Below are 7,176 nucleotides of genomic sequence, written 5' to 3' on the forward strand. Positions count from 1 at the left end.
CCCTTTCCCCCTCTGCAATCCTGCCAGAAGGCTTTAGGCAGCTGCTATTTTTCAGTCAAGACCCAGCTTCTCGCCCACATTACAGGCGTTAAATTTAACACGGCAAAGCTAGGAGGATCGTGTTCCAGTGACTGCTGTTGTGAGTGCAAACCGCACTTCTCTCCTCTTGCTTCCCACTGAAATGCCACAGATGGCCATGTGTTCCCTGCACTTTGGCCCATGCTGTTTATTTTTAACTCCTGTCCACATACGAACCTTTGTCAAGATGTTTTGCATCTGAAAAGTGGACTCTGCTTCATGAAGACATCTGTCACAAGTCTTGAAGTTGTCACATGTGGTCTTTTTGGGCCAGTGGGCAAATTTGAAACATCAAGTGTCTTCCGCACATTCACAAAATGGCCATCATGCCGGGTATCCATAGCTGTGCCCATTTCCCAGAATGCAAACTTGTAAGGCTAAAAGAAAAGGATAGTCATCCCCCCACAAGAGCTACAACCACCAACAACGCTCTTCTGAATCCGCAACCTTCTGCTCAGGGACCCATTTCACAGAAGGCAAACTAGCCATGTTCTCGACCACCCTTCAGCTTCTCTTGGTCTGTTTCTGGGGTGCTAGAAAACTTCAAATCAAAACACCAGCTTGCAGCTCCCCAAGATGGCTATTTTCTAAGATTGCATCTGGAGCTGCCTTATACGTCATGCCAACCTCCCAGTTTTTAACTGAAACACACGCCCGCAAGACAGTTTTCAGAAGAATCCAGGGAAGCATCAACAGGCTTGTTCCATGTTCCACAAGTCCCAAGCTAGCAGTCAGCTGTAAATCCAGCTTTAGCCTCTCCAAAATATCTGAGCTGAATTTGTGGTTTGCTGCCCACAATGGAGCAACAGACTCAACATGCGAACACAACCAGCCACAGTGAAGAAACACAAAGCAAAAACATTTAAGAGAGTACAACGTGACTTTATTATATGAATTACTATTAAACATTTTTAAAAAATTGTGTATGCAAATAAATTCTAAAATTGCAACACACACACACACATCACAGAAGTCTTTGTTGCTGTTGGTTGCTTTCCTTTTTTTAAAAAAAGTTTTTTTTTTTAAAGAAAGCAATACAAACATTATGAAGGATTGTACATTGTTTGAAAGGAAGGATGCAGCCCAGCTTTTGAGCCCATCTTGGTGGCATTTAAGATGCATTTACATCAGAGTTGGAAATCGGAAAAGAACAGCCTTTCTCAGGCATGTATTCCAAGGGCATGTCCAAATGGCTGAAGAGTTTGACCCAGCTGCAAGATTTCAAACCGTTCTGTCTCTGCCCATCTCTAAATGACTAAATGATTTCAAAATGTCACCAAGGGGCTTTTATTCTATCTGGCCTTCTGGAAAAATTGGAGAATTCTGCTTTGGCCACAATGGTGTTCCTACTTTTTAAGATGCCGCATGACTTTTGCACTTTTTAGGGTTGGAACAAGGTCATACAGAGCCACCTCAGTGTGGCTTAAAATAACATCCATGTTGCTGTGAATGACTGCCGAGACTTGGGAAATGGAGTTGTGGAACCAGGGGCTCACAGGATTCATGGACTGGTACTTTTTCCTTAGTGAGGACTTGATGTCATCTGTCACCTCTTCAGAATTCCCCTTTTCCTCTGAGCTTAGCTTTAATTTTCACATAGCCGGAGGAGGACGGGAGAGAAGTATTTCCAACAGTACTATACTGGTTCTTGTTATCCTGCAAGTTACTCTGGAGTGATCTGGACTTGAACAAGCTGTTAAGGCCCACTGGATTCAGACAAACCACATTCAAGGGTATTGTGATTATTGTGTTGCCTGAACCCAACTGGGTAAGCAGGCCACGGCTTGTTAATCACAAACAGCCCATGAAGAGAACCTGTGGTTTGTTGGGTTGTGAGTCATTCTCAAGAGTTTGTTATCTGAGCTGGGTTCAGACAATGCAACAACCTACCTTTCAACAATAACCCATGATTAAATGACAACCCACACTCAAAGGCCGAGTTGCTGTCTGAACGCAGTCACTAGCTTCACAAAAGATCTGTTCCCAGGATAGATGAAAACTGGCTTGCCACAGCTGCCTCAATTTTTGGTCCTTCCTGGAGGGGGTTGCTCTGATAGGATGAGTACCTGCACTTCAACATGTATCGCTATACCTTGGACCTGATCCAAACTGGCCTTGTGAAGCATCACAAAAATGCATGTTCTCATCTGTGCTGGGGCTTCCTTTGGAAATAGCGGGAGCGCACAGGGCAGGGATGTGGGAGAAGTGACACAGACACCATGTCTGTAGCCAGGAGGACTCCTGATCGTGCCTTTCCTGGATCAGGACTCATGGCGCAACCACACAGACTCCTGGGAATCCCCGTGGATCGGGTGACGTCAGACGAACAGCATTCATAGCCAGACATCAATTAATCGTTGCTTCAAGGCCGGATACGGAGGAGATAAAATGGCATGGCAAACAGAAGCAGCAGCAGCAGCAGCCCAAGCCTGGGTGCAGAAGGATCGCCATACAAGCTGATGAACACAAGAAAACCCCTCCTGAATTAGACCATGCATTTCTCCAGGCGAGCTTTCTGCCCACTGCTGTCCAAGAAGCAGTACCTGAGCGCAAGAGCACCCTCACGCCCATGTTCCCCAGCACCTTGTGTACATGGGGATATTGCCTCTAATGCTGGAGTAGCATATGGGCATTTGGACCATGAGCCCCAGATCGCCTTCTCCTCCGGGATTTTGTTCGGTCCCTTTTTAAAGCCATGCAACTTGGAGCCCATCCTTAAATCTTGTGGCAACTGAAAGAACAGAATTGTTCCCGAGGACCAAAAACAAGGGTCAGTTGCTTAATGGTACGTCAGAGAGACACAAGCGGGTCAAAAATATAACATAAACCTCTGCCAAGGAGGTCAGAATTCGTAAAAATAAGCCTGGAGGCAGATGTTTTGACACAAAATATCCTAAAAGGAAGTGTGGGTCAAGATAACCGTGTACAAAAGTAACGGAATGTTTCCTCTTGATGATGTTCTCCCTGTTCAATGGATGTGTCCTGCTTTTATTGAGTAATGTTTCCTGCTCTGATGTTTTCTGTTACCACTCATGATAAAAATGTGCCGGGAGCATCGCTGTGGCAGTTGCTCCTCGCTGGAGATGGGTTTGTCCTCTATGGCTTATGGCGCACATTCAAGAGTCCTTTTATATATATATATAGAATGACTTGCTGTTGTTGCTTCTCCCTTTCACGGTCACATGACGAACAAGAGGGGTTTTTTTTTTTTTTGGCCTCAACACGAAGAATTCCACAGCTTCGCTAAGTGCTGAGCGAAGAGCATCCTTCCCTTTCTCTGTCCTGAATCTACCGCCATCGGCTTCCTGGAGTGACCTCGCTGGGTTTCGGTGTCCCGAGAGAAAGCGAGCTCTCCCTCCCCGCTTTCTCCATGCCGTGCATGATTCTGCAGACCCCTCTCATGTCTCCCCTCACTCTACTTTTTCCTAAGCAAAGCGACCCAGATGTTGTCGCCTTCCCTCACAGGGGAACTGCCCCAGCCCCAAGGGCCAGGGAGACAGAGCAAACATGGCGTTGGGACTGGCTGAGCAGAGGGGTCAGCTCCTGGAAGGTCCTGGGTCACATCCGCCCTCCCACATGAAAATAGCATCTGCATCCCGGGGCCAATCCAGGGGCAAGGAAGAAGCTGGGGCTTTTATCTAGCCTGTTGGACTACAACTCCCATTCATTCCCAGCAGGAAATGTCCCATGAGTCTGAAGGGCACTGGGTTGGGGAAGGCTATGGTAAGGCTTTGCAACAACCCATTTTGGGATAGTAAACGGCCAAATGGACAACTGGTTATAATAAATTTCTTTCCTGCCTCCTTTCTGCAAGGAACCAAATCCGCTTCTGCCTCTCCATTTTATCCTCACAGCAACCCTGTGAGGTAGGCCAGGCTAAGAATCAGTGGCTTGCCCAGTGAATTTCATGGCTGAATAAGGAATCTCCTGAATCCCAGTCCAATACTCCAACTGCTGCTCTGAAACTGGTCTCCAGCTAAAAGGAGGTGAAATGCTACAGCAAAGGCCTACTCTTCTGTATTACCATAAGAGGAATGCCTTCCTCTTTTCACACCCCTTTTCTTCTTGCTTGGAGAAGGGGTGCTGCATTGCATGCTAGACACGAAAGGCACAGACGCCTCTCTTCTGAGGATGGACACGTGTCCACCTGCCCTTGTCGCCCGATCCCCCGCGTTTGCGAAGCAGCCACTCTGTAGCAAGCAACTCCTAGTAAACACGCACTCGCTCCTCAGGCCTAGGTGATGGGTGTTCTTGCCAGCTGCAAATTAAAGGGAAAAAACCCTTATGGAAAAGTCTCAAAAGCGAACCCTGTGAAGCGGCCACCAAACACTGGAACTTTCAAAGCAGCGGCTCCAATTGCAAAAGCTGAGCTCTTTCCAAGGGTTTAAAGAAAGCAGCTCCGGGGAAGAAGCGAGAGCAGCTGGCTGCTTGTTCGACTGGCAATGACAGAGGAGGGAGCGAGGGGGTACGAGTGCACCCTGGTTCTGCGGCAGTTTCTTTCCTGTGGCGATCGCTGGGTTTGTCCTAAGCAACTTGCACACTTTCTAACTGGGAGAAGAGGGTTTTATGCAAAGGCTCTGTGTGCCTCTGCAGGCTTTCCTGATTTGCTTCCCAAAAAAGGGAACTATTAATGTCTGGCTGCCTCTACAGTTTGAAGTTCTTTTTAAGCAACAGCATTTCACAACGGTGTGGAAACTTGGACCTCGTCCCAGGCCGAGCTGCAGAGTCCAAGTGGCTGAACTTTTGTCTAAGTTGCGCTGACGTCACTTTTGCCCTGCAAAGAACACAGCCCTTCATTCAGGGTTCCCCCTACCCCTCCCTCTTGCTTAAGCCTCACTGATCTCTCTGTGCTTTAAAGCAACAGACAATCTCACCAAACCCTGCCAAAAATTTGGCATCTGATAGCCACATTTTTGAAAATACAAACACCAAGCGGTAAGAACTGTATTGGCAATATGATTCCAGAGAGCAAGACAAAGGAGCATTTCAAACAAACCTTGGGCACCACAGAAACTTGATACAAGATCAGACTGTGTCTGTTGATCCCTAGTACCTGCTCAGCAAGGTCTGAAAGGACCAGCAAGACCAAGATCCTCACCTTTCCTAGCTTTGATTGTTACTAGCAGTTGATACAAACAGACATCATCCATAGAAGGGCAAGCAGTGAAATAGCCATGGCAGCTTTTAGCTCACAGTTTCAGGATTATTAGTGCCATCCTGACTCAAGGTAGAGATTTAAAGTGGCACCCAACATGTGAACCCAAAACAAAAGGGTTGTCTAGGGGCTAAACAACCCAGTGGTTAACCCATGGTTCATTGTTGTGTTAACTACTAAGTTTTTAGACCCTAAGCAACCCAACCACCTAGCTTTGCATGTGAGTCTCACTACCTCCAATCAAGCTGACAGGTTGTTCACGGAAAACAAAAGGGGCTTTTAGGAGGTGCACTTCCCCCATAAATCAATAAATCCTTGATTAATTAACCCATGATGAGAGAACTGGCCCTTAGTCAGGCTGTTGTTCTAACCAGTCAAATATTTTGGCGACAGTAATCAAAGGTCTTAGGCAAAACCTTCTATCCAGAGACGCTACGATCTGAATCTGCCACTGAGCTATAGAATCCTATCGTTCAAGTCTTTTCATCCCCGAAGACAATGACAAAAGAGGCGCTACCTGGAAACTGCGATTGCCGAGGGCTCCCTCATCGTACTGTAAACCGAGTGTGGGATGAATCAACTGCAACCCTTCAACTGCTTTGCATGCGAAGGGCCCCTTCACACTTGCTTTTCTGAGGCAAACTCTGATAACTCGGACCACATGCACAGGCCCAATTCGGTGCATCATTTCTACTCAACTGCCAGGCTGTCAAAGATGACCTCATCCACGTGGGGAAAAAACAACAGGTTCTCATGCCAATGTCCTTCAGGAGACCCAATTAACAGAAACACAAAGGGGGGGGGGGATACACAGAATACACTCCTTCACACCAATGCTATCTTTCACTCTTACCTCTGAGCAATAAGAATACTAAGCTAGAAGAGGAATCACGCTGACACCATGAGGGGGGAAGTGACCAAAGGTGGGCAAACATCAATTTTAAGTTGCTTTTTTCAAACAAGCATCAATCGACCAATGAAATGATGAATCCATCATAAAACATTTTTCTGGTGGCGACAGGGATTGGCAGAAATGCCTTTTCATGTAGAGAAGCTTATTATATTCTGATAATGGATAACCAGATATCTTGATTTGGGCATATCTTCTATTAGCAGCAATAATTATATAATTATAATTATAATAATAATATAACATAAAATAATACTATGAACAATACATCAACATTGTGAAGCCATTCTGTAACTGGTCACACGTATCTGTTAGTTAAGGAGATATGGTTTGAAAATGTCAGGCCAAAATCCACTTTTGAGTATTATTTTTCATTCATACATCTGAACAGCACTGTATGACAAAGAAAGACAGGGCTTTGACCCATCTGTAGCTTGAAAGTCATTCTCCAGCTGCAAAGACTGTTGTAGAAAAAATCAGGGAAGATGTTAATTTTATCTCTACCCTGCTGTGTGTGTTTTTTTTCTGAATTCCTCAGATTGGAGAACACGGAGGGGAAAAAACCCTCTGGAACTGTTTTCAAACCCGTTGGTAAGAAAGCATCGTGTGCCTTGATATAATGCTTCTAGTTCAGGAACTGACAACGCAAGCACCAGCCCCAAATTCATCTTCCTTGTCAGCCATCTTCTGACTCTCACCTTATTTACCTGCTCTTTTTTTGAAAGAACTGCCAGCTCGGGGTCTAAAAGGAGAAAAAAAGGAAAGGGGCTATGAACAGTCATGAAAATTTATTTTATAATTTACATTCCACCTGTTCTCACAAAGAGAACGAGATGGCTAACAGCCTGTATAAAAAACACAGCACCTCAGCAAGCAACATAAAAATCACATCTCCAATCACAACTATAATATAAAGCCATTAATATAATCAATGGGCATATAAAGAATTTGCGTATGTCTCAAAAACCGGTACAGTTCGACATGTTTGTAACAGGTACCAAAATTATTATTATTATTATTATTATTATTATTA

At 45.3% G+C, this 7,176-nt stretch overlaps 1 protein-coding gene across 4 annotated transcripts in view; it reads right to left on the reverse strand.

Moving 5' to 3' along the window:
* Positions 1 to 939: 939 nt before the first annotated feature.
* Positions 940 to 7,176, reverse strand: part of CUEDC1 (CUE domain containing 1) — a 70,960-nt gene continuing 64,723 nt past the window's right edge. For all 4 annotated transcript variants that reach the window (XM_044429991.1, XM_044429992.1, XM_044429990.1 and 1 more), the window contains one exon: positions 940 to 6,885. The gene's annotated coding sequence lies outside the window, so the exon portion shown is untranslated. The remainder of the gene's footprint in view (positions 6,886 to 7,176) is intronic.

This window comes from Varanus komodoensis, unplaced genomic scaffold, assembly GCF_004798865.1.
Source record: "Varanus komodoensis strain SLA01 unplaced genomic scaffold, ASM479886v1 scaffold20_1, whole genome shotgun sequence".
Taxonomy (NCBI): domain Eukaryota; kingdom Metazoa; phylum Chordata; class Lepidosauria; order Squamata; family Varanidae; genus Varanus; species Varanus komodoensis.